The sequence below is a fragment of the Neoarius graeffei genome, chromosome 23 (assembly GCF_027579695.1).
Source record: "Neoarius graeffei isolate fNeoGra1 chromosome 23, fNeoGra1.pri, whole genome shotgun sequence".
NCBI classification, from domain to species: Eukaryota; Metazoa; Chordata; class Actinopteri; order Siluriformes; family Ariidae; genus Neoarius; species Neoarius graeffei.
In genome coordinates, this window is record NC_083591.1 from 13,649,064 (window position 1) to 13,672,149 (window position 23,086).

At 38.2% G+C, this 23,086-nt stretch overlaps 1 pseudogene; it reads right to left on the minus strand.

Moving 5' to 3' along the window:
- Window positions 1-10,711: 10,711 nt before the first annotated feature.
- Window positions 10,712-23,086, minus strand: part of LOC132871552 (claudin-4-like) — a 40,840-nt pseudogene continuing 28,465 nt past the window's right edge.

Below are 23,086 nucleotides of genomic sequence, written 5' to 3' on the forward strand. Positions count from 1 at the left end.
TATATATAATTATGCTGCTTAACATGTGGCAAGGTGGTGCAGCGGTGACCATTGTCGCCTCACAACAAGCAGGATCTGGGTTCAAACCTGCTAGTCCAAGAAGGCATGTCCTCCCTGAGCCAGTGTGGGTTTCCTCTGGGTGCTCCAGTTTCCTCCCACAGTCCAAGAACATGCATATTAGGTCAACTGGCTATAGTGAATAGTTGTCCATCTCAGATTGGTGTCCTGTTCAGGGTGTTCCTCTACCACCTCTCAACCGAAGTCAGCTGGAATTGGCTCCAGCTCACCCATGACTCTCATTAGGATAAGTGGTATAGATGATGGATAATACATGATTTAATCACTAGGATCCATTCCATTTAGTGTGCTTTCAGTGTCTGATCTTTGGACTCATAAAACATATGCATATATGTTCTCGGGTCATAATGAAGAAGAAGAAACCTGTATTTATCATATGTACACTTAAGCACAGTGAAATTCGTCCTCTGCATTTAACCCATCTGAAGCAGTGAACACACACATACATACCCAGAGCAGTGGGTAGCTATGCTCCAGCACCCGGGGAGTAGTTTGGGGTTAGGTGCCTTGCTCCAGGGCACTTCAGCCCAAGGCCGCTCCATGTTAACCTAACCACATGTCTTTAGACTGTGGGGGAAACCGGAGCACCCAGAGGAAACCCACACAGACACGGGGAGAACATGCAAACTCCACACAGAAAGGCCCCCGTCAGCCGCTGGGCTCAAACCCAGAGCCTTCTTGCTGTGAGGCGACAGTGCTAACCACTACACCACCGTGCCGATTTTGCTTTAATGTTTTTTTCTGTCATGTTTACTCCTATTCCAGCCTTGGGTTTCATTCTCTAAGCTTTATTATATAAACTGAGTGTTCTTTGCATGACATGTCAACACAACCTCAGTATAAAAGCCATCAGTTTTCCAGCTTTGTTTAGACTAAGTATGATTAAGATTTGATCTGCTGTCCACCCAGATTCTTTTTTTTGATGCAATAAAGTCTTTTTTTATGATTATAACCTGACTCTCGGTCTCCTGATTCTTCAGTCATGTTACTTCTGGTGAAGTCACAGTATTTTGCATCCAGAAAGATTTACAACTGTCTTCTGAATCCACATACGAGTTACAGATACAGATAAAACTACCATGTTTCACTTTTCATTCTATTATATACTGATTTAAATTCCAAATTATAAAGAAGTGTTGATTGCAACCAGAGTGGCACGGTGGTGTAGTCGTTAGCACTGTCGCCTCATAGCAAGAAGGTTCTGGGTTTGAGACAGTGGCTGACGGGGGCCTTTCTGTGTGGAGTTTGCATGTTCTCCCCATGTCTGGGTATGCCGGTTTCCCCCACAGTCCAAAGACATGCAGGTTAGGCTAATTGGTGGCTCGAAATTGACCATAGATGTGAGTGTGAATGGTTGTTTGTCTCTATGGCTACGTTTACATTAGACCGTATCTGTCTCGTTTTCTTCGCGGATGCACTGTCCGTTTACATTAAACCACCTGGAAAAGCCGGGAAACAGGAATCCGCCAGCGTCCACGTATTCAATCTAGATCGTATCTGGTCCGGTGCTGTGTAAACATTGAGAATACGCGGATACGCTGTGCTGAGCTCTAGCTGGCGTCTCATTGGACAACGTCACTGTGACATCCACCTTCCTGATTCGCTGGCGTTGGTCATGTGACGCGACTGTTGAAAAACGGCGCGGACTTCCGCCTTGTATCACCTTTTATTAAAGAGTATAAAAGTATGAAAATACTGCAGGCGGCACGGTGGTGTAGTGGTTAGCACTGTCGCCTCACAGCAAGAAGGTCCTGGGTTCGAGCCCCAGGGCCGGCGAGGGCCTTTCTGTGTGGAGTTTGCATGTTCTCCCCGTGTCTGCGTGGGTTTTCTCTGGGTGCTCCGGTTTCCCCCACAGTCCAAAGACATGCAGGTTAGGTTAACTGGTGACTCTAAATTGACCGTAGGTGTGAATGTGAGTGTGAATGGTTGTCTGTGTCTATGTGTCAGCCCTGTGATGACCTGGCGACTTGTCCAGGGTGTACCCCGCCTTTCGCCCGTAGTCAGCTGGGATAGGCTCCAGCTTGCCTGTGACCCTGTAGAAGGATAAAGCGGCTAGAGATAATGAGATGAGATGAGATGAGATGAGATGAGAAAATACTGCAAATACTGATGCAAATACTGCCCATTGTGTAGTTATGATTGTCTTTAGGCTTGCCATCCTTCCACTTGCAAGTAGTAAGTGATATGCGCTGGGATCACACACAGCGGCTCAGTCCCGAATCGTGGCTTGTGCACTTCACTCGCGCGCTGTGTGAGCTGCGCAGGGCCGGAGTGCGCACCCTCCAGAGGGCACTCGCTGTTCAGGGCGGAGTGATTTGGAGCGCAGGATGCCTGCGGAGCCGAGCGTATCCGTGTATTGGTATTGCTGTGTGCACGGCTAATGGTTTTAGTGTAAACGCGAATCGTTTTAAGAACGTTAATCTGACGATCCGCTGATTCGACGTAATGTAAACGTAGCCTATGTGTCAGCCCTGCGATGACCTGGTGACTTGTCCAGGGTGTACCCCACCTCTCGCCCATAGTCAGATGGGATAGGCTCCAGCTTGCCCGCAACCCTGCACAGGATGGATGATTGCAACCATTCCTGATGCATAGTCATGTAGCATTTTGGGTAAAACTTAAGTTTCTTGGTCCAAAAAGAATACACTACATGATTATTCATTTAAAAAAAAAGACTATCCTGTTAATTTGTAACATGAATAGCTGAATCATGTTTTCTCAAGAGAAAAGAGAGGCTGGTGAGGGAAAGACTATTTTTAGCCGCTGTTATGTAAGTGATAACAGAAACCAACTTGTCTTGTCTTGTCCTCTCTTGTGGACATTTCAAGAATCTTAAACGTAGCTATAATCTGATAAAAAAATACAACCTGTTGTTCATTTGTGAATGAAAAATTACCATTGGTTTTAGACTATCTATGTCTGCTATCTATGTCGAAGATAGCAAAAAAGACAGTGATTACTACATGGTACAACTTGTTTGAAATGGAACTGATTGAATGTTCTTTTCGATAGAGACAGACTGTTTCCACGTTCTGACCTTTATCACACTTCTGAAACATCCACACAGATAGCTGTTAAATGGACTATGTGACCGAGTGTCATTTTGTTGACGTCAATAAACCAGTAAAGTGTTACACTATTACACTCTATACATGCTGTTAGACCTTCACTTTCTTAAATAGCAGAAACTTGTTTGATCAGGAACCAAACCATTGGACAGACACACTGTTTTCATGCTCCAGCCTCCTCTGGATGACTCTAGTTATCTGACTCCCTGCTTTCTCCCTCCTCCTTCCAGTATCGGTCACGTGAAAGCAGTTTCAGAAAAAGAAAGCTGCCTGTGAGTTGAGTTTCCCGGGAACTCCGAAACTGTGTGCGTCTAAATCGAACAAGAAAGCCTGTGTGAGCTTTGTGAGAGTGAACCAGTTTAGAGACAGTCGAGGCTCTATCAGGTTGGCACTAGAAAAGAGCGCCAAAACCTTTAATGTTCCATAAAGAATAAGGAGGGGTATCATTATTCTTAATTTCTTTAGAATTCTTTAGAAGTTGTGCATTTAGTTATTACGAGTCAAGTTCTGTACTTACTCTAATACAATATTTCTTTTCTTCAATCCTTCTTTTTTCCTTACTTGATTGAAAAAATGAATTAATCACACAGTTGTGGGTTGAACTCGACATGATTTATTACATAGTAAATCTTTCACTAATCCAGCATGTGGCCAGTGATTTGTTTTTGAAAATCTCTACAATGTCTTGCAAAAGTATTCCTCCCCCTTGGTGTTTGTCCTGTTTTGTCGCATTACAAGCTGAAATTAAAATGGATTTTTGGAAGGTGAGCACCATTTGATTTACACAACATGCCTACAACTTTAAAGGTGCACATTGTTGTTTTATTGTGACACAAACAATAATTAAGATGAAAAAACAGAAATCTGGAGTGTGCATACTGTAGGTATTCACCCCCTTTTGTATGAAACCCCTAAATAAGAGCTGATCCAACCAATTCACTTCATAAGTCACATAATTAGTTGAGTAAGATCCACCTGTGTCCAATCAAAGTGTTGCATGATCTGTCACATGATGTCTGTATAAATCAACCTGTTCTGGAAGGACCGTGACTCTGCAACACTACTAAACAAGCAACATGAAAACCAAGGAGCCTCCAAGCAGGTCAGAGACAAAGTTGTGGAGAAGTACAGATCAGGGTTGGGTTATAAAAAATATTCCAAACTTTGAATATCCCATGGAGTACCATTAAATCCATTATAGCAAAATGGAAAGAATATTTCACCACTACAAACCTGACAAGAGAAGGCCCCGCCCACCAAAACTCACAGACTGGGCAAGGAGGGCATTAATCAGAGATGCAGCAAAGACACCAAAGATAACACTGAAGGAGCTGCAAAGATCCACAGTGGAGATGGGAGTATCTGTCCATAGGACCACTTTAAGCCGTACACGCCACAGAGCGGGGCTTTATGGAACAGTGGCCAGAAAAAAGCCATTACTTAAGAAAATACGTTTGGAGTTTGCCCAACAGCATGTGGCAGACTCCCCAAACACATGGAAGAAGATTCTCTGGTTAAATGAGACTAAAATTGAACTTTTTGGCCATGATGGGAAATGCCATGCGTGGCACAAACCCAACACCCTGAGAACACCATTCCTACAGTGAAGCATGGTGGTGGCAGCATCATGCCATGGGGATATTTTTCATCTGCAGGGACAGGAAAGCTGGTCAGTACTGAAGGAAAGATGGATGGCACTAAATCCAGGGCAATTCTGGAGGAAAACCTGTTTGAGTCAGCCAGAGGTTTGAGACTGGGATGAAGGGTCACGTTCCAGCAGGACAATGACCCTAAACATACTGCTAAAGCTACAGTGGAGTGGTTTAAAGGGAAACATTTAAATGTCTTGAAATGGCCAAGTCGAAGTCCAGACCTCAATCCAATTGAGAATCTGTGGCATAACTTGAAGATTGCTGTCCACCAATGCAGCCCATCTAACTTGAAAGAGTTGGAGCAGTTTTGCCTTGAGGAATGGGCAAAAATCCCAGTGGCTAGGTGTGCTAAGCTAATAGAGACATACCCCAAGAGACTTGCAGCTGTAATTGCAGCAAAAGGTGGCTCTACAAAGTATTGACTTTGGGGGGGGGGGGGGGGGGGGTGAATACCTATACACACTCCAGATTTCTGTTTTTTTTTTCATCTTAATTATTGTTTGTGTCACAATAAAACAACAATTTTCACCTTTAAAGTAGTAAGCATGTTGTGCCAATCAAATGGTGCTAACCCTCCAAAAATCCATTTTAATTCCAGCTTGTAATACGGCAAAACAGGGCAAACACCATGGGGGATGAATACTTTTGCAAGACACTGTATACAGAAGAAATGTCAAATGTAATTTCTAAATTTCTATATATTCCTGTCTTTTTTGCTTTTTTCCTTTCTTAGTACTGACCTTTTTTCCTTTAGTTAAAATGTTTATTCAATAATAATTAATAAAGTAAAAAGGAGTATCACTACAAATTCCCTTGTCTTTCTTTCTTTCTTTGGTTTGTTCAATTATCTATGTTTTGTGAGTGTGATTTGTCATACTGACTGTTAATTTATTTATTTATCAGCTCTATTTAGTTGAAAATTGTGATAATTCAAAAATATTAAACACAGTTTTTTAAAAAAATGTAATGATTATCAGTACAAATTCCTGTGTCTTTCTTTCTTTCTTTGCTTTTTTGATGTTTGATTGTTTGTTTGTTTACTAGTGTGACATTTTAGCTTTAGCCAACTCCATTTATTTGAGAAATATTTATTAAAAATAATTACAACTATCCATTATCTGTAGCTGCTTTATCCTGTCCTACAGGGTCGCAGGCAAGCTGGAGCCTATCCCAGCTGACTATGGGCGAAAGGCGGGGTACACCCTGGACAAGTCACCAGGTCATCACAGGGCTGACACATAGACACAGACAACCATTCACACTCACATTCACACCTACAGTCAATTTAGAGTCACCAGTTAACCTAACCTGCATGTCTTTGGACTGTGGGGGAAACCGGAGCACCCGGAGGAAACCCACACGGACACGGGGAGAACATGCAAACTCCACACAGAAAGGCCCTCGCCGGCCACAGGGCTCAAACCCAGAACCTTCTTGCTGTGAGGCAACAGCGCTAACCACTACACCACCGTGCCGCCCTAATTCCAACTAAATTAAAAACAAACAAACAACAACAACAAAAAAAAAACAAATTCCACTGTATGTGGCTTTCTTTCTTTTTCCTTCCTTCCTTTTTTCTTTCTTTCTTTGCTTTTTTGATGTTTGACTATTTGTTTGTTTGCTAGTGTGATATTTTATCTTTAGCCAAGTCCATTTATTTAAGAAAAATTTATTAGAAATAATTACAACTAAATTAAAAAAAAAAACAAATTCCACTGTATGTGGCTTTCTGTCTTCCTTTGTAAATTCTTTACTAGTATGTTCATACTGACCATGAAGGTATCTTTAGTAAGCATATTTAGCTGGAAATGGGGTCTACTATATAAGAATAAGCCACACAAAATAAAAATTAAAAAAAATCACCTATTTCTAAATGATAAATGGTAAATGAAGTATTATATTTGTAATGTTTAACCAAGAGAAACTATTTAATATTTGTTGAAACCTATTTAAAAAAAATAGGAACTACAGAGCCCTTACTGTTTTATACACTTTAAAATTAAAATTAAAAGAAGAATTTTCTCATATGCATGTTGATCCTCTACAGTCAAATCTCTAATCTTAATATGTACCGTGTTAAATTAACGGCTCCCTCTAGACTTTCATAAACACTATCATATTAATGCAACACTGGAGATTATTCTGTATGAATGTGCAATAAATGTAAGGGAGTAAACATTCCTTGTGCTCAGAATTTCATCATGTTCACTCAGGCAAATATTTAGAGTGACTCCCATTGTAAAAGCAATATCCTTATTTTAAAGGCAAACTGTCCCAAACTGTCAAGCTTGGGCTTATTGGTAAAGTTGTTGGTTGTAGTTTGTTGTTGTTGTTTTATGTGTAATCTGAAATGAACAGCGGTTTACAACATAAAGTAGTGTTTCGATTGTAATAAGTAGCAGTGTTATATATTTTTTTTATCCTGTAAACATTACATCTGATCTCCTATCTTCCACCTACACTACTGCATTATTCATGAAGCTGTGATCACATTCAGTTTCTGTTTAATGGTAACATGTGTCATAACATGACTCTATTATGTGTCACCCGAGAGAAAGGAAGATGACTTTTAAACATACTCTAGCTGACTGTGAGATAATGTCACATCCTGAAAGCACTGACTAACGATTAATTGGGTCAATTAAGCAATTGTGATGTTTACTCAGTGTGTGATGCTCTTTGTTTACATGACACTGATCCTGTATGATCTCTAAGGTGCGGCCTGGTAAAGTGACACCACCCATTTCACACACAGTGCATCTGTTGTCACTGAATGCTGTCGTGATGTGACCTGCCTGACTCAGCAGTTCCTCTTGTGTCATTAGTAAATACACTGACCATATGCTGTACCGCAGGGATACGTTTAATTTATGCCTTAAAGGTAAACATGCCTTAAAGTCAACATGCAATCATACTGCCTCTATAATGTTCAGTTGTGAAGGATCTCATCATTTTATTTAGCAAACTAAACAAAAATTATTTCATCTGAAAGTGGTGCTAAGTTCAAACTTTCTTTCTTTCTTAAAATATATATACTTTTTAAAAAGGACAAACATGTATTACTACAAATCCCTGTGGTTTTTCTGATTGTTTTTGTTTGTTTGTTTTGTTTTTTTTCCCACTTATTTTTATTGCGTTTTAATATAATCTGCATTACAAAATAACTGCACTTGTAAATTATACATATGTTTGTTTTATTTTTTACCGTGTAAGTATTTGTTAGTAGGTTAGTACTGATTTGTCTTTATGAGACTATTTAGTTGAAAATGGTGTTTATTCTAGAAAAATAAATTAAAATTTAAAAAAAATAAATTAAATTAAATTAAATTAAAGAAAAAAATTAAATTAAATGACAAACATGTATCCCTACAAATTCCCATATTTTTGTTAGTTAGTTAGTTAGTTAGTTAGTTTGTTTGTTTGTTTGTCTTGTTTTGTTGTTTAAGTGTTTTTTATCAGTAATAAAACTAGTACTGATTTTACTAATAAAATCACATATAAAAAAACACTTAAAAAACAAAACAAGACAAACAAACAAACTAACTAACTAACTAACTAACTAACTAACTAACTAACTAACAAAAATATGGGAATTTGTAGGGATACATGTTTGTCATTTAATTTAATTTTTTTCTTGAATAAACATCATTTATATCACTATTTAGTTGAAAAATGTGGTTCTTCTAGAAAAATAAAAATAAAAAAGACAAACGTATCACTACAAATTCCCATGTTTTTCTGTTTCTTTGTTTTATTCAGGGTTTTTTTATTGTGTACGTTTGTTTGCTAGTATGTTCATACAGATTTATCTTTGGGTGACTGTTTAGTTGAAAATTATGTTTATAGAAAATTTAAAAAAGACAAACGTATCACTACAAATTCCCATATTTTTTGTTGTTTATTTGTTTGTTTGTTTGTTTGTTTTGTTGTTGTTTAAGTGCTTATTTACTAGTATGTTAGTAATGATTTGCTTTAAGTGACTCTATTTAGTTGAAAATGGTGTTTATTCTAGAAAAATAAATTAAATTAAAAAGGAAAGCATGTATCACTACAAATTCCCATGTTTTTGTGTTTCTTTGTTTTATTCATTTGTTTGTTTTGTAATGTGTGTTTGTTTACTCGTATGTTCATACAGATTTATCTTTCGATGACTGTTTAGTTGAAAATGGTGTTTATTATAGAAAAATTGAAAAAAGACAAACTTGTATCACTACAAATTACCATATTTTTTATGTTTGTTTTGTTGTTGTTGTTTAAGTATTTGTTTACTAGTATGTTAGTACTGATTTGCTTTAAGTGACTTTATTTAGTTGAAAATGGTGTTTATTCTAGAAAAAAAATCAAAAAGATAAACAGGTATCACTACAAATTCACAAGTTTTTCTGTTTCTTTGTTTTATGAGGGGTTTTTTAAATTGTGTATTTGTTTACTCATAGGTTCATACTGATTTATCTTTATGTGACTAGTTGAAAATGGTGTTTATTCTAGATAAATAAAAAAGACGAACTTGTATCACTACAAATTCCCATTTTTTTGTTGTTTGTTTGTTGGTTTGTTGTTTAAGTATTTGTTTACTAGTACGTTAGTGCTGATTTGCTTCTTTAAGTGACTCTATTTAGTTGAAAATGGTGTTTATTCTAGAAAAATATAAAAAATAAAAAAGATAAACATGTATCACTACAAATTCACATGTTTTTATGTTTCTTTGTTTTATGAGGGTTTTTTTTAATTGTGTGTTTGTTTACTCATATGTTCATACTGATTCATCTTTAGGTGACTAGTTGAAATGGTGTTTATTATAGAAAATTTTTTACAAAATTAAATGTATCACTACAAATTCAAATCCTTTTTGTTTGTTTGTTTGTTTGTTTGTTTGTTTACTTGCATGTTAGTACTGATTTGTATTTAGTCGACTCTATTTAGTTGGAAAATGTTTCGTTAAGAATAACTGATACAGAATTATTATAATTACAAATTCTTATGACGTTCATTTTTATTTATTTATGTCAGTTTGTTTATTTGTTTACCTATTTACTGTCTAGATTTCATGGGTGTGAACCCTGGTAAAAGCTCTGGTGTGTGATCTTTAAAGTTGCAAATGAGAGTCATTTTTGTTGCCAGTTAAAGATTAAAGTGACCGTGGTTTCCATGGTTTTAATTACGAGACAGGTGTTCATCCTGGTTTCTTCTGTCATTCTAAAGATGCTGGAGTTTGAAGACACTGTGAATAAAACATGACGATAACAGGAGACTAACAAAATTGATATTTATTGTATCATTACACTCATGGCATTACATGAAAACTTGATGTCTACAATAAAACCTTCAATCTGTTTCATCAAAGAATGAAAAAGAGCGGCATGTATATGGCAGGAGAGTGTTTTTCAGTGTAGGCACAACTTGATACAAATGTTCCTCTCTGCTTCAGTGCACACAATGAGCTGTTCACTTTGTACCTCCAGGCTTTCTTCCCACACTGCTGCACCACAAGGTGCTTTTTATAAGACAAGCTACAATGTTCAGAAGTATGCAGAACTGTTTACGCTGGATGCCTGCTTTTCTTCTGAATGCTAAAGCAATCATAACAAATAACAAAGTATATTAAAATACTGAATACTCTTTGAATTCCATGAAATAAAAAATACATAAAATATCAGAAAGCATGAAAACAACTTTTCATAACCAGTTTTCCCAAGTCCACTATGAAACATTTTTTTCCCTTAAGTCCCATCATATTTCAGCTGGTTTTTTTTGTTTTGTTTTGTTTTTTAGTTATACAATGATCCCTTCTTTTCAGAGCTCAGCAAATCAAATATCAGTCTTCTCCTTCAGATTAGGGTCTTACAAGGCACATTTGTACCTTTGTCGCAGATGCACAACAGGACATGCAACAGTTTGTTTCCTTTTCCCAACTCACACATAGTCTCTTCGGTCATACCCACCAGTAGCTGCGGAGCGGGTCGCTGAATAACTCATCCTGGATGGAGGGCAAGAGCAACACAGCAACGATCCACCCATTATCAGGAGAGCTGTGGCAGCCCAGCCGATGTAAAGTGAAGCCCCTAGCTCCCACCTCTGTGGGTTGGTCAGTAAGGGATTGTAGAAATCCCTGATGATGGTATTAGCTGACCAGGAGACAGGAATCAACTGCATGAGGCCAGCTATGAGGAAGAGAACTCCAGCCACGATCATGACTTTGGCCTTGGATGATTCGTCATCAATGCAATTGGTGCACTTGGCTCCAGCGATGGACACCAGCATGGCTAGAATGACCAGCAGGATGGAGATGACAGTGAGAGCACGGGCTGCTTGGAGATCTTGGGAAAGTGCCAACGTGGAGTCGTAGACTTTGCACTGCATCTGACCAGTGCTCTGCACCACACAGCTCATCCAGAGGCCATCCCAGTAAATCTGCGCCGTCACGATGTTGCTGCCGATGAAGGCCGTGACCCTCCACATGGGCAGAGCGCAGGAGACAATGGCCAGGAGCCATCCCAGCACGCACAGCACGATCCCAATGAGCTCCAGGCCGGCAGACATGGTCGTGGACGCTCACTGTTTCCTCAGGCTTCTGCTTGGTGTTTGGCCAGAGCTGGATGACTATCTGCCAAGAAGCAGATGATAAGAAATGGTCACACTGAAAGCAGTGCCTTGGAGTCGGTGATGTGGTTCGTTTGCTAAACAAGTATCCTTTATACTCCAGATCAGGTAGAGGGGAGGAGTCCTCATGGGCAGTGACTTCACCACAAGCTTTCACTCCCCAGCCTGCTTTTCTCTAAAGAATAAGACAAGCAAAAGATCATCAGCCTCTTAAATCCAGTAGTTGTGCATTTAAATGGATGTAAATGAGTATGCCATCTAAATTTACCATGGTATTTTTTACAATTTGCTGTACAGTGTGTATGTGTGTGTGTCTAAACTTGGGCCATACACATTACTAATCACTACATTTTTGCTTTAAGTAAACAAATGTACATTTTTAAATGCCATTTCTGCAGCACGATGGTAATTACTTACATCAGAACAATCACAGTTTCATACATACTGATGGTACATTTTCATTATATTACCATATATTCTATCCACATTCACTGGATATGAGCAATTGCATGCTTTGATTGGCTACTCTACTACAAGGCTATCAGCTCATATACTGTGAGTAGAGAAAAACAAAATGGCAGAGCGCATCAAGTCAGATATATCACTTTGTTATCGAGTATTTAAAAGAAACAGAAATAGCTAAAAGAATAAATCCCCCCCCAATATCGCCTGTTCCACAATCCAGCCCAGTCGGTGGTGGTAATGCACCTTTAAGTTGGTTTGCCAACCGGCAAAAAAACCCTAAAGAAGAAGAAAATGTCAAAACATGTTGCTGAACCAACCGAGGACGAAATAAAAATGCTACTTGAAAATGAAACCCTTAAAAATACAAAAAAGCAAGAAAATATAGAATAAAAGTATTTCATGATAAGAATGTATCTTTTATTGTTCAAGAATTATTATTATTATTATAGCATTTTTCACAAATTGCTGCTGTCATTTTGCTGGTTTGTTTACATTCGAAGCAGAAATGATTTTGTCGGATGTTTTGTATAAAGTTTTTATTTATCGAGTTTGCAAAAAATAAAAATGCTCTGTTTCTCAAAATCCAGTGAATGTGGATAGAATAAAACAGTTATTCCACCCAATCTCGTTGTACATGACTTATAGCCAACTCAGCACTATGCACCTCATCGCCTATCAGCTCATGTATGACTTGATTTCATGGAATAACTGTTAAATATTTACAGTTGGCGCACAAGAATGCAATCCATACCAACCAGATATTTGGTGTGTTAGGCCTGACAAATAATCAGTACATACATTAAATTCGTTATAAATCCTCTTAGGTATAATATTCACCCTCAGTTCTTCCTAAATTCTTCCAAAAATCGAGAGGATCATGGCAAAAAAAAAAAAATTTTAACCATTTTTCTGTTGGGTTTTCTTATATTTTGGATTATTATCTTCTTACAGGACAAATTCTTTGATAAATCTTTGACATTTTTTATTTGTTTTTAGATTAATTGACATTGCTCTCAGAACAGCCTCCATTCTTCATGCCATCCCTTAGCAAAAAGTAGTATACTTAAAGTTCATTTTATTAAGTAAGCTTCAGTATAAGTATAGCAAGTATACTACAGACCATGTACTTTTAGTGTACTAGAAAGTATACAAATTTAATACTTTTTCGGACAAAATTGGAACATTTCAAGTTTATAAAAGTATACTTTAAAGTTCATTTTAAGTTTGCAAAAGTATGGTACACTTTAAAGTATACAACAAGTACACTCATCTACTGTATATACTATCAATGTACTTGGTATATCCCTCTCGTATGCTTAAAGTATACCACAAGTACACTTGTCGATATACTGCCATTGTACTAGTTATATACTTCGAGTCCCTATTTTTAGTTTATTATTGTATACTTTAAGTATACTGTTATAAACGTTGATTATTTCACTAGTTTACTTGGTATACTTTAAGTTTGCTTGGCATATTACTTGTAGCTTACTATTTACAGTGGTGCTTGAAAGTTTGTGAACCCTTTAGAATTTTCTATATTTCTGCGTAAATATGACCTAAAACATCATCAGATTTTCACATAAGTCCTAAAAGTAGATAAAGAGAACCCAGTTAAACAAATGAGACAAAAATATTATACTTGGTCATTTATTTATTGAGGAAAATGATCCAATATTACATATCTGTGAGTGGCAAAAGTATAAGAACTTCTAGGATTAGCAGTTAATTTGAAGGTGAGATTAGAGTCAGGTGTTTTCAATCAATGGAATGACAATCAGGTGTGAGTGGGCAGCCTGTTTTATTTAAAGAACAGGGATCTATCAAAGTCTGATCTTCACAACACATGTTTGTGGAAGTGTAACATGGCATGAACAAAGGAGATGTCTGAGGACCTCAGAAAAAGCGTTATTGATGCTCATCAGGCTGGAAAAGGTTACAAAACCATCTGTAAAGAGTTTGGACTCCACCAATCCACAGTCAGACAGATTGTGTACAAATGGAGGAAATTCAAGACCATTGTTACCCTCCCCAGGAGTGCTCGACCAACAAAGATCACTCCAAGAGCAAGGCGTGTAATAGTTGGTGAGGTCACAAAGGACCCCAGGGTAACTTCTAAGCAACTGAAGGCCTCTCTCACATTGGCTATTGTTAATGTTCATGAGTCCACCATCAGGAGAACACTGAACAACAATGGTGTTGCATGGCAAGGTTGCAAGGAGAAAGCCACTGCTGTCCAAAAAGAACATTGCTGCTTGTCTGCAGTTTGCTAAAGATCATGTGGACAAGCCAGAAGGCTATTGGAAAAATGTTTTGTGGACAGATGAGACCAAAATAGAACTTTTTGGTTTAAATGAGAAGCGTTATGTTTGGAGAAAGGAAAGCACTGCATTCCAGCATAAGAATCTTATCCCATCTGTGAAACATGGTGGTGGTAGTATCATGGTTTGGGCCTGTTTTGCTGCATCTGGGCCAGGATGGCTTGCCATCATTGATGAAACAATGGATTCTGAATTATACCAGCGAATTCTAAACGAAAATGTCAGGACCTCTGTCCATGAACTGAGGCCCTGTCCACACGGCAACGGATTCAGGTGACTCCAATACAATTGCTTATCGTTTAGGCCTGGCGTCCACACGGCACCGGCGTTTTGGGTGCCCAAAACGCAATCTTTTTGAGAACGGGTTCCAGAGTGGAAAGATCTGGCAACGTTGCCGTTGTGAAGTCATCTGGATGAGTAGAACGGATTTGTTTATGATGACATCACAACCACATGACTGTGAGTGCTTCACGCCAGGTAGAAGTGTAACGAACTCGATGCGAGTTGTCAACAAATCCTATAACTTGGTTCATGAAACGCACTTACAAAATATTTTCACTGTGAATATTTATTGTGTAATGGTGCAAAGTGAGAGAGAGAGAGAGAGAGAGAGAGAGAGAGAGAGAGAGAGACAGACTCTGCCCTTAGGGCAGAGTCAATCCCGCCAGCAAAAATAGGGAAAAAAAGGAGTGATCTCACCTCTTCAGATGTGGGTTTAAGTCCTACAATACATTTCTCAAAAAGGGCGTAGAAGAGCAAATTAATCCATCAACGTGTAGCATTCTATTTATTCCGGACCATTAAAGACGCTGCCTTCCGCGTAGAATCATACGTCATCCTTGCCGCCATATTGGATAGGTCAAAGCAGAGAATAAAGATTCATGTGCTGCGTTTAACTGTACCAACAGGTTTACCGTCCAAACGAGATCACATGGGATTACCTTTCACAGGTGAGAAACAACAAATTAATCCATCAACGTGTAGCATTCAATTTATTCCGGACCATTAAAGACGCCGCCTTCCGCGTAGAATCATACGTCATCCTCGCCGCCATATTGGATAGGTCAAAGCGGAGAATAAAGATTAGCTGCGTTTAACTGTACCAACAGGTTTGCCGTCCAAACTAGATCACATGGGATTACCTTTCACAGGTGAGACTGGAAAGATACTTTTCATTGTATTTGGTCATTATAATGTAATTTTACGAACAGATTTTCCTGACTTTGTGGCTAATATGAAGTCTCGCGCATAATAGTTTATGCGCATGCGTCCTTACTTCTTCTATTGTTCTGGTGTCTCCGAAGGGACTGTCTTACAGCGCCCCTAGAGGTGTGGCATGTGTATTGCATCGTTTTCAGCAAGCGTTGTGTTGCCATATGGACCTGATATTTTACTGATCGTTGCCCATTTGGACGCGATATATTTTTAAATAACATCTCCTTGCCGTTGTCGTGTGGATGTAGCCTGAATCTCAAGAGAAGGTGGGTCATGCAGCAAGACAACGACCCTAAGCACACAAGTCGTTCTACCAAAGAATGGTTAAAGAAGAATAAAGTTAATGTTTTGGAATGGCCAAGTCAAAGTCCTGACCTTAATCCAATCAAAATGTTATGGAAGGACCTGAAGCGAGCAGTTCATGTGAGGAAACCCACCAACATCCCAGAGTTGAAGCTGTTCTGTATGGAGGAATGGGCTAAAATTCCTCCAAGCCGGTGTGCAGGACTGATCAACAGTTACCGGAAACGTTTAGCTGCAGTTATTGTTGCACAAGGGGGTCACACCAGATACTGAAAGCAAAGGTTCACATACTTTTGCCACTCACAGATATGTAATATTGGATCATTTTCCTCAATAAATAAATGACCAAGTATAATATTTTTTGTCTCATTTGTTTAACTGGGTTCTCTTTATCTACTTTTAGGACTTGTGTGAAAATCTGATGATGTTTTAGGTCATATTTATGCAGAAATATAGAAAATTCTAACGGGTTTGCAAACTTTTAAGCACCACTGTATATACTGGAAAATACTCCTTAAAGTATTCTTAAAGTTTACTCATACTGTATGTACACAAGAGTGTGATGCATTTACAAAATCACAAGACAGAATGTTGAAAACAAGTTTGATATATTTTCAAACATTTCAAACATTTCAAAAACAAAGACCTATGAAATCAAGTCCTTCCTTACTGGAGAAAATGAAAGGAAAAAGTGCACATTTGCATGTAAAAATGGAAACATAATGGTCTCTTGATCAATAAAGTCAAGTCAAAAGTTTTTCTGTTTTTGTGTATGATTTTAAGGTACAACCCCGATTCCAAAAAAGTTGGGACAAAGTACAAATTGTAAATAAAAACGGAATGCAATAATTTACAAATCTCAAAAACTGATATTGTATTCACAATAGAACATAGACAACATATCAAATGTCGAAAGTGAGACATTTTGAAATTTCATGCCAAATATTGGCTCACTTGAAATTTCATGACAGCAACACATCTCAAAAAAGTTGGGACAGGGGCAATAAGAGGCTGGAAAAGTTAAAGGTACAAAAAAGGAACAGCTGGAGGACCAAATTGCAACTCATTAGGTCAATTGGCAATAGGTCATTAACATGACTGGGTATAAAAAGAGCATCTTGGAGTGGCAGCGGCTCTCAGAAGTAAAGATGGGAAGAGGATCACCAATCCCCCTAATTCTGCGCCTACAAATAGCGGAGCAATATCAGAAAGGAGTTCGACAGTGTAAAATTGCAAAGAGTTTGAACATATCATCATCTACAGTGCATAATATCATCAAAAGATTCAGAGAATCTGGAAGAATCTCTGTGCGTAAGGGTCAAGGCCGGAAAACCATACTGGGTGCCCGTGATCTTCGGGCCCTTAGACGGCACTGCATCACATACAGGCATGCTTCTGTATTGGAAATCACAAAATGGGCTCAGGAATATTTCCAGAGAACATTATCTGTGAACACAATTCACCATGCCATCCGCCGTTGGCAGCTAAAACTCTATAGTTCAAAGAAGAAGCCGTATCTAAACATGATCCTGAAGCGCAGACGTCTTCTCTGGGCCAAGGCTCATTTAAAATGGACTGTGGCAAAGTGGAAAACTGTTCTGTGGTCAGACAAATCAAAATTTGAAGTTCTTTATGGAAATCAGGGACGCCGTGTCATTCAGACTAAAGAGGAAAAGGACGACCCAAGTTGTTATCAGCGCTCAGTTCAGAAGCCTGCATCTCTGATGGTATGGGGTTGCATTAGTGCATGTGGCATGGGCAGCTTACACATCTGGAAAGACACTATCAATGCTGAAAGGTATATCTAGGTTCTAGAGCAACATATGCTCCCATCCAGACGACATCTCTTTCAGGGAAGACCTTGCATTTTCCAACATGACAATGCCAAACCACATACTGCATCAATTACAACATCATGGCTGTGTAGAAGAAGGGTCCGGGTACTGAACTGGCCAGCCTGCAGTCCAGATCTTTCACCCATAGAAAACATTTGGCGCATCATAAAACGGAAGATACAACAAAAAAGGCCTAAGACAGTTGAGCAACTAGAATCCTACATTAGACAAGAATGGGTTAACATTCCTATCCCTAAACTTGAGCAACTTGTCTCCTCAGTCCCCAGACGTTTACAGACTGTTGTAAAGAGAAAAGGGGATGTCTCACAGTGTTAAACATGGCCTTGCCCCAACTTTTTTGAGATGTGTTGTTGTCATGAAATTTAAAATCACCTAATTTTTCTCTTTAAATAATACATTTTCTCAGTTTAAACATTTGATATGTCATCTATGTTCTATTCTGAATAAAATATGGAATTTTGAAACTTCCACATCATTGCATTCCGTTTTTATTTACAATTTGTACTTTGTCCCAACTTTTTTGGAATCGGGGTTGTACATAAAGATAATGCAATTGAGCACACATACTATATACTGTAAATTTTTAAACTCCAGCATTATATTATATTAATATATAAATTAAATGTTAAGCATGAGTCAATGACTTGACCTTATTATGCACTTGGAGCAAGATATACTAAGTATTAGTACTTTGTGGCAGAAAAACGTAAAAAGTATACTAAAGTATAAGTTTTAGTATTAAAGTATAAGTGTAAGTCTTAGTATTAATGTACTGAGTCTTAGACTTTTGTTTATACTTTTCAGTATAAGCCAAGTATACTTCACTATACTATACTATTTATAAACTATATTTTATATAGTTAAGAAAAGTCAACTTCAAGTATACTTCCTCAGTTTTAGTAAAAAATAAGTATACTCATAGTACACTTGAATAAACTTCTTTTTGCTAAGGGAGAGATTCCCCAAGGTGTTGAAAACATTCCTTCTGATCCATGTTGACATAAATGTATTACATAATTGCTACAGATTTGGCAGCTGCACAACCAAAAATGTGCTTTCTTGAATTCTAGTGAATGAGGAGGCCACATTGAACTCATTGTCATGGTCATGGAACCAGAACCAAGAAAATATTCCCCACACCATTACACCATTATACCATTACATTACGTTTGGCAAGTTTTGTGGATCCATGCTGTTAATCCCAAATTCTGACCCTACCATCTGCATGTCACCACAAATATTGAGATTCATCAGATCAAGTGAGTTTTTTCCAAGCTTCAGCTGTCCAGTTTTGGTGAGGCTGCATCCACTACATCCTCAGATTCCTGTTCTTGACTAACAGGACTAGAACCCAGTGTGGTCTCCTGCTGTTGTAGCTCATCCACCTCAAGGTTCTGCATGTTGTGCTTTCTGAGATGCTTTTCTGCTCACCATGGTTGTAAAGAGTGGTGAGAAGAAAAACATGTCAGAATGCACAACATGCAGATTCTAATGAATGGGGAGGCCACACTGAACTCATTGTCATGTTCATGGAACCAGAACTAAGAAAATATTCCCCATACCATTTCACCATTATACCATTACACTACGTTTGGCAGCAGCACAATGGTGTAGTGGTTAGCACTGTTGCCTCACAGCAAGAAGGTTCTGGGTTTGAACCCAGTGGCCAACAGGGGCCTTTCTGTATGGAGTTTGCATGTTCTCCCTGTGTTTGCATGGGTTTCCTCTGGATGCTCTGGTTTCCCCAACAGTCCAAAGACATGCGGTTAGGTTAATTGGTGGCTCTAAATTAGGTTAATTGGTGAACTCTAAATTGACTGTAGGTGTGAATAGTTGTTTGTCTCTATGTGTCAGCCCTGCGATGATCTGGCGACTTGTCCAGGGTGTACCCCTCCTCTCACCCATAGTCAGCTGGGATAGGCTCCAGCTTGCCTGAAAGCCTGCACAGGATAAGTGGTTACAGATAATGGATGGATGGACTAAATTTGGCAAGTTTTCTGGATTCATGCTGTTAATCCCAAATTCTGACCCTACCATCTATATATCACCACAAAAATTGAGATCCACCTCAAGGTTCTGCATGTTATGCATTCTGAGATGCTTTTCTGCTCACCACGGTTGTAAAGAGTGGATATTTGAAGTACTGTAGCTTTCCTTTCAGTTCAAGCCCTTCAGTTTGAGGTCATGTTCCTCTGACCTTTCTCATCAACAAGGTTGCAAAACTGCCATTCACTGAATATTTTTTGTTCCACTGCCGCCCATCCTGCCCCCAACCATTCTGTGCAAACTCTAGAGGTCGATGTGCTTGAAAAAAAAAGTTCCAGGTGCTAAAACCAGCATGTCTGGCACAAACAACAACAATGAAATCACATTACCCCCATTCTACAGTTTGAAGTTAACTGAAGCTTAACTGAAGCTCTTGACCTGTATCTGTATAACCTTATGCACTGCACTGCTGCCACATAATTGGCTGATTTAATAACTGTATGAATGACATATCCATGTGTTCATACTTAAATTGCTGGTATGTATATACAGTACATAATAAAAGATTGCAACCCCTATGGCTTGTGGGTTTGTTATATGCATATTATATTACTATTATATTTTATTATAGCTTATTTTCAACACATACATAGACTTGAAGATGTATCGTTAATTTATGCTACCGTTGCCCTTTTAAAAAAAATTTTAAATAAACTAACATTTATCATTTTAGCACTTTTGAGTTCTGAAGGTAGTTGTTAAAGGAGTGCATTAGGTACTGTTGCTTAGTTAAAAAAATCACTCAGCTAAATCCTTGACAGACCGTTACAACCAGTGCATGGTAGAACTCCAACCCTCCCCATGTTCTCCACACCGGCCAAAAAGCTGTTTCAACACAGTCAGATAACGAATCCTGAAATGTTTCATGGTTTTTAAAAAAATTACCATAACATTTATTTGTTTGGTATGTCAGTATGCATTGTCTTGACCAGCTAAAGGTTGGCTTACATTTCTGTGTAGAATCTACACCAGAGTTATGGTGTAGTCATGTATCCTATGCCGTAGCTTGACGCACACCTCTCCATAAATGTAACTAGACGTTAAATATATAAATGTCTGGCAACAATCAAACTTATCAAGCATTTGTTCCCCAAATGTCTGCTAATACCAACACAAGAAATCATGAAATGGATCTCCCATTCAAAAGTGTATGTCCTTTATTATGTGCTTCCAGTATGCACATTTCAGTTATGCATATTCGCCCCTACATGCGCCGATCACGCCCACAGCACTTAACTTAAAAGAGGTGTGATTTATTTAAAATAGTGTCATAAACTTATCTTTTTGGCTATTGGGAAAACGTGGAACATGGACATGAACAATGTCATTGAAATCCATTCAAACCACAAACCAGACTCTGATTTTGAAAATAAATGCAAATGGGGAGCTTTGTAATATATTACTAATCACCTCAAAGGAAGGCATTATTTTCTATGTATGGCATAAACCCAAAAACAAAGTAAATATACTGGGGGGAACCATGCCCTAATGGTTAGATAAGCAGCTTTGGGACCATAAGGTTGCCGGTTTGACTCCCTGGACCAGCAGGAATAGCTGAAGTGCCCTTGAGCAAGGCACCTAACCCCCAACTGCTTCCCAGGCTGCTCTGGGTATGTTGTACGTCACTCTGTAATATACCAAACAATCATGTACTGGTTCTATGTGAATCCAGGTGTGGCTGGAAAGCTGTTCATTCAGGAGTATGATCATACACAGCTGTATGATGGCTTCAGCACTGAGATGAAATCACTGGATGCACTGCATGTCAGTGAGTCCCAGTATATTCAGACAAGGTCACAATACTCGTAGCTGTCTTGTTTGCACTTGGTCAGCTCTTCTCCACCTTTCCCACTATCTCAGGAGCACAAGCAAATGCTGAGGATGCATTTTGTTTTAGGATTGTGAAGGCATATCAGAAGGTTGGTCCTATATACACTCATTTTAATTGATATTTCTATTTATTTACCATGGTGTTTTTTGTTGTTGTTGTTGTTTTATTTGTTTAATAATGTAATATAGGGTTAGAAGAAATGATCTTGTAGTTTAAAACAAATGACACAAAAAAGAATTTAGGAATTCTTGAACTTCATTTGTATATGTATAACAAGACCGTCAATGACGGTGTAACTCACTCCGGCCCCATCTAGTCCAGAAGGAATGATCTAAAGTGGGCCACCTTGTGCAATAAATGCTGCAAGCTATATACACTATATACAAGCTATATATAGAAGCTGTGGAATACTGACCTATTTGCCAGAAAGAATCCAAAACGGCGAGGAATTGGCCGAGATTTTTGTTGAACTGCTCATTAAGGCTTAATTAGTCCATAACTTCATTAATAATTGTAATTAAGCAAATATGGGTAGAAAGGTATATGCACCCTAGGCACCCCGACCTTCATACCAGAAAGAATCAAAATCAGTGAAGAACTGAGGGAGAAGAAGTGATTTGTGTGGAAACTGCTCATTAGGACTTACAGTAATTACTTTCATATCTTCATTATTAATTGCAATTATGCAAATTTGGGTAGAAGGTATACGCACCCCAGGCAGACCTACCTTCCTACTAAAAAGAATAAAAATTGGTGAAGAATTAAGAGAGAAGAAGTGATTTTTGTGAAATGTGGATGACGCTGGACAGACAATGGACGACAAATGACGGATGGATGACAGAAAACATATGATGGCATAAGATCATCACCTGTCGGCCAGATGAGCTAATAATGTTAAAAGTAGGCCTCCTACCGATTTACTACAGCCTTCAGAAGCATGTAACTGAAAAGCACATAAGTCAAGGTCAGAATGCATGTAAATGGTGTTTACATAAGAAACACCCACACTTTAAAAAAAAATGAAGAAAAAAAAGATAGCCCCATTAAGTTATGTGAACTTTTTTCTTCTCTTTAACTCCAATTATCAGATATTGAACTCAAGTTTATAAGTTTTCCAAAAATTACATTTAAAATAACCCATTATCTTGACTGTTGTGAGTTTTGTTTGGGTTGTCAGTGTTCGTTTAACACATTTCACAACACAAGTTATCAGTTGAAAAAGGGAAAGGGGTAGGAGGAGGGGTGATGCTGAGGAAATATGAGAAATAAATCTTAGGAGAAACAACTTAAAAATATGAGTGTTTATAACTTAAAATGACAATATATGAATATATGAATACAGTATTTGAAGTTATCTTAACCTGAAATATATATACAGTTGTGGCCAGAAGTTTACATGCAGTGACATGAATGTCATCTTGGATATGAATGTCATGGCAATATTTGGGCTTTCAGTAATTGCTCTGAACTGTTCTTTTTCTGTGGTAGAATGTACAGCATACATCTTTAATAATTAAAAAAAGACTATAATTTGGTGCACAAGTTTTAATTTTCCTTGGGTTTTCTGAAATCAACACAGAGTCAAAATTATGCACACTGGGTCAAAAATATACATACAGCACATCTAATATTTGGGTAAAATGTCTCTTCG